The following is a 6,101-nucleotide window of genomic DNA, read 5'->3' on the forward strand; positions in this document are numbered from 1 at the left end:
AGTTTGTGGACATGTCACGCGTTTCAATCAGACGTCGTACGTGAAAGTTATTAACGACGGAAGTTATTAACGACGGAAGTTAGTTTCCGATTTCGGAAACGAGTATAAAAAGGAAGTGTTTCAGATTAGGGTTTCCAAAATTGGAAACCCTCCTCTCACCCGCACCTCCCTCCTCACTCTCTCTCCCCGAAATCGCCCTCTCCCCTTCAGAAAAACCCACCGTCGATCCACCACACTCCGGCCGTCCGTGACTCACACCGCCTAGCCTAGAGGCATCACTCGACCCTCCGCAGTCAACCCCGAGCTCGCGACGCTCCGTCTCACCGCCGAGAGCCTCCCCTCTCTCCCCGAGCCTCCCTCTACATCACACCGCGATCTCCGTCTCCAAGCCGCCGTGTCCCTCACCGCCGGCCCCTAGAGCATCGCGCGACCCTCCTCTGCAACCCTCTAGCTCGCCATGCCTCGCCTCGCCGCCGAGGAGCCGCATCGACGAGTGGAGTTCCTGCGAGAAGCTCGCCGGCGATTCAACCACTTCCGGCGCATTTCGAGCTACGATCTAGGTAATGATGCATTTAATTCATGGTTGTGATGTTTGTGGAGGATTTTTGAGTTGATTTGATGGAGATTGGAGGAGATCGGAGATCGGAGGAGTAGGTGAGGTTACCGCCGCCTGAGGCGGTGCGTGTGGGTTCGTGGAAGGGGGTAGGAGGCGGCGTGAGGCCGTGGGAAGGTAGAGGAGAAGTAGAGGAGGAGAAATGGGGCGGCGGTGGCGTGCTACGCGCCGACCTTAGGCTCGGCGCGTGGGCCCCACGTGCTGCTATAGTGAGTGGCGCGTGAGCGCCACGCGCGGTCGCCGGAGGTGGCGCGTGTATAGTGTTTTCGAACAGTAATTTTGTAAATTTATTTTTACGTAAGGTGAATGTAAAAAAATAATTTACGTACAGTAAATGTAAATTTTATTTACATACGGTAAATGTAAATGTAAATGTAAATTACTTTCAGTAAATGTAAAAGTAATTTCAGAAGGGTAAATCGGTAATTATTATTTACTGAGACAATATTTACGATTGAACAGTATGCATACGTACAGAAATACATAAACAGTATGTACTCGTATAGGAATACGTAATTGATGTGTATTTGTACAGTAATACATGAATAGTAACTCCGTGAACAGTAAATTCGTACAACCAGAAATTGCTGAACAGTAACATATTATTACTGTTTCGGCATTTAAGGTTTACGTAACGATTCTAAATTTTTATTTTATCTTTTCAAGGTGATCGATAATTCAAGTAAAGGAATTACTTTCGGAGTCGTGGAATTACGCTCGAGATTATAAAATGAGTAAAATCTCATATTTACGAATCTACCCTTGTGGAGATTCAAGATTATGCAGAATTTTAAAGAATGAAATATGACATGTATATGATATAGTGGAATATATATTTGTATAAATGGTAAATAGGTACATATATATAGTTTGCTATATTATTTACTGTCATGATTTCGTTGTGAATGTAATCAATTGGTGATGAGATTTATATATTGAGCATGTGATTTGTACAATATGACATAATGATTATTGTACGTGGTTTTAACATTGAGTTTTGGTAAAAACGTGTTTTATGTCTTCAGACGAGTTATGTCTTCGGACGAGTTATGTCTTCGGACGAGTTTTTGTATTCTGACGTATTTTATGTCTTTGGACGTGTTTATGTCTTCGGATCAGTCTTCGGACGTGTTTGGCATGTCATAACCTAGCATTTGGCCGTGCGAAAGTTACGATACAGTTAGAGCTCTAGTCTGTCTGTCGGGATACTGCATATGAGGTAACATATGGGTTATCGGCTTATGAGTACCCATATATTTTTGATGTTGGATGACAGATGGTTGGCCAATGTCGGTGGTGTACTCCATGAGGGGTAATAGAGGTGTACCAGCCCTCATGAGTATCCGTATTATAAATGCATTTGGGTAAACAGAGGGGTTGCCCAATTCTCATGAGCATATATATTTTCACATTACTAGACAACCAGATGGGCCGTCTAATGAGTCATGAGTGCATTTATATTTGTTGATTTGTGGATTTTCGTATATGTTGATATGCGAGTTTTATTGTTGTTTTTACTCATACGAGCTGTAAAGCTTACCGGGTTTGTGTTTACAATCCTGGTGCACCAATTCGATGGTGTAGGGGATAACTCCGCAGCTGTGGATTAGCGGAAATCGACGGACCGCTCAGAGGACTTGAAGTTATTTATTTCCATCTTGTGTTGAGGAATTTGTGTGGTTTTCATTGTGAGGATTTTGTGACGATTATACATTTCCATTTGTTATAATGTCGAATTGTAAATTTGGTTTGTAATAATCGGTTGACTGAGTTGTATTTTGAACTCAGAGATAATCCGCTGTGGCATTTGAGTTTCATGCTCGAAATTTTGGGGTCATGACAGTAATATCTGGGCGGTCGTGTCAGGATCGATCTGGCGGCCCCTGTTGTTGCAGAGTCAAAACTTGACACCCTATGGTTCCTTGCGGCAGAGGGGGGAGGTGAGACGACGATGTGTGCATTGGTGTCAGCAACGGTCTATGGGAGAGGATCAAATTGATTTGGGGACCCTCTTCTCTTGGGCCTCGATTGGTTTGAACCATGCTAGCAAGGGTTGGGCTCTAGCTTCAAGGCCCATTCATTGTGCGTTTCAAATTTGAGACCCAGGAGGTTGTATCACCTAGAGGTGGGCACGAGATGGGATAGGACGAGATGAGGCTAATCTCATGTCCCGTCCCACTCATTAAATTCGAGACGGGATCGAGACGAGATTTTTGTTTTTAAAAGTTCGTCCCATCCGGGATCAATCACATCGGGATCGGGATGGGACCGGGTCTAAATTTAAATGATAAATACTTAATTTTAAAACGAATTATTGTGATATAAAAAACATATAGACTATTTTAAATTTCATTCATCATCTACTTCGATACCATGAGTTAAATTATTATAAAATTAAATTAATTATTCGAATTATAGTGTTATAGATATCGTACATAAAAATTATAGTGTTATCAGAAACCAGAAACATATATGATTATATATTGTATATAAGATTATATATGTTCCGATTGTTATGTTCATAGAAATTTTCAATACACAAATCTTATTTATTTATATCATATAACTCAAATCATATATTAATAAGAAAATTAACCGAGACTTGTTTATCTTTAAAAAATGAACCAAGGTCCAAGATTCATTCTTTGTCGTTAGTCATTTGCTTATCAAATGCATCTAATTTGTTCTCATAAATTATAAATGTATGATGATGTCGAAATATTTAATGACTAAATTCAAATGAAATTTAATGCGGGACGGGATGAGAGAGACGAAGCGGGATAAAAATTATTCGTCCCACGTCTCGTCCCACTATTATAAAATGGGACGGGATCGGGACGTGACGAACATTTTTAGACCTTCGTCCCGTCTCATCCCATCCCTATGAATTTCGGGACGGGATCAGGATTTCGGCTTTTTATGCGCACCCCTTGTATCACCTGGTGTTCTCTTGGTTATGTGTTATGTGTGGTGCTACATTCTAGGTTTGCATCATTGAATGTGCTTGGGTTCCTCCTCCGTATTTTCGCATGGTTGCTCAGTGGCTCATAAGGGCGTTCCATATTTATGGTGCATTCTACATATTACACTCTCCTTGGTGAACGGTTTCTCTGGTTCCTTTGGTGACGTTCTTTGTGCATCTCCTTAGAGATTCAACATGTGGATGGTTAGAGCTCTATCTTAGGGTTTTGATTGTTTTGCACATTTTAAATTATATCGTATTACGCAAGGGCGAAATGTGTTCATGTTGTTTTTCTATTTTCTATTATTAATATATGACCATGTGTCGATTCTAATTTTTTTATACTATTTATGAATAAATCGCAATCTTTAACTCCGGTACCCTCCACATAATTTTATTAAATAAATTATGTAAGAACATATAAATGTTATTGTCAATCAACTATATATTCAGACAATGAGATAGCAACAATACACGAGCAAATTTGATAGTCAAGTTCTTTTGCCAATAATATGTATATCATGGAAGACTAAAATTTGTCACTAGACCTATGTATTTCCTCATTTGTTTCGTGGTTACCAAATGCATGAAGAGAACCTGACATGAATTCTAACATCTCTTTCAGAGGAAAAATATACACAAAGGAATGAGTTTCCTTTCGACAACCAAACATGGTCTAACCTACATACATATATGATACAATTTGGAACTAGGATTGTATCCGAACCAATATGAACTTTTCGAAGATTGATTTCATTCGAAACCCAATTGATCTGGCATATCAGTGCATGAATTGAAATCTTTATTCAACTTTTCTCATTCAATGTTATATGCACATAGACCCCGGAAATATAATATGGCAGCAGACATTTTAGCTAGGAACGTGCTAAAATGTGGTCAAAATTGGTTGACGATAGACTGTTAAGCTACATATGTAGGTTAAAATATGGATTTGAGTAGTAGAAAAAGCTGACCTTCAGAAATAAATCAGGATTTCACAACATGAAGTTTCGGCCCAAAGAGAAGCCACGAGGCAAGGCAATAAGGTATACGGGCCGGACCGTCCTAAAACGAACAGGCCTGTTCTGGTTCATACAGTGAATAAACGGACCAATCAACTGTCACTCTCCGATCAGGCAGTAATTCCACAACAATCATCATTATATAGACTTGTAGGCAGTAATTTATAACCCAAAAATGCAAATTTACACTATAAATTTGGCCATAATTGTTAGTTTGCATCCCGAACTTACATTTGAGTTAATTTACCTCATAAATTTAGTAAAAATTGCCGATTTTCATCCCATCTGTTAAATTTAATGTTTTCTGTCTAATTTTAAGTCACATGTCATGCATTTGAGGGCAATATTATTATTATTGTTCCAGGAGAATTATTATTCTACTCTTATGTGTGTCTTAGCCTAATAGGTTTCCTGTTACGAGATAGATTAGCATCTCCGTAATATATCAGGACTCCGAATCCTACGGGATTGTGGTTTTGTAATGCCTATATATAGGCCCCCTTATCATTCAATAATACACAATTATTTCATCTTGAAACACGTTGCCCTAAAAACCTGAATTTTTAGAGCCCTAGAAATTTTTTCTCTTCTCCACCGTCGGCCGCCGTCGTCTCCGGCCTCCGGCATGTTCCCGTCGGCGTTCATCATCGGCGTAGCCCCTGCTCGCCGTCGCTGCAGCTCCCCCCGCAAGCTGCCCCTGAAACACCCATGCACGCACCCTTGCAGCCCACGCATCTGCAGCCCCGCATGCAGATCCTGCCCTACTGCCCTGCAACCCCTACACGCACGTACGCAGCCCTGCACGCAGCCCCTGCAGCCCCGCGTGCATCCTCTGCATGCAGCCCTGCGCGCCACCCCTGCAGCTCCCGCACGCAGATCCTGCCCTGCAGCCTCTGCTCGAAGCCCCTGCACGCACGTACGCAGCCCCGCGCGCAGCCCCTGCATGCAGCCCATGCAGCCCCGCGCGCCGCCCCTGCAGCTCCTGCACGCAGCCCCGCAGGGTCTCATCTGCATTCGCTCCGCAAAAACATATTTTTACCCCGCAAATCACCGCATCAAAGCATTCAAAATTGCTCATCCCGCATATTCACGCAAGAAACGCGAAATTCACAAGCAAGGACTTCGCTCAAGAGAAGCTACTCCCGTATACTATAAACCTTCAAAGGTAAATTTTTTATAAACGGTCCCGCTTTTAAATGTATAGATATATTATATCGGGCGCTATTAGCCTTCTTCTTGTCTTAATTCCGGCCTTTCTTATAACGCCGATGAGACTATAGAGGGATGGGTTTCCCCTCTTGGTCGACGTTTTTCGTGTGACGGTCCTGGGGGCGTCACGTTATTATTTAAAGGGAAGAAATCGATTTCGTGTGGTTGTTTGAGTACACCACTGTTTTAGGTGAAATCATGAGTATCGCCGATATGCATCGATTATTTTGTGACCATATACATCACAACCCTTCTAATTTCGGTTACATACTTGACTAGTTTCGATTATTCGAAA

This window comes from Argentina anserina, chromosome 4 (genome assembly GCF_933775445.1).
Source record: "Argentina anserina chromosome 4, drPotAnse1.1, whole genome shotgun sequence".
NCBI lineage: Eukaryota > Viridiplantae > Streptophyta > Magnoliopsida > Rosales > Rosaceae > Argentina > Argentina anserina.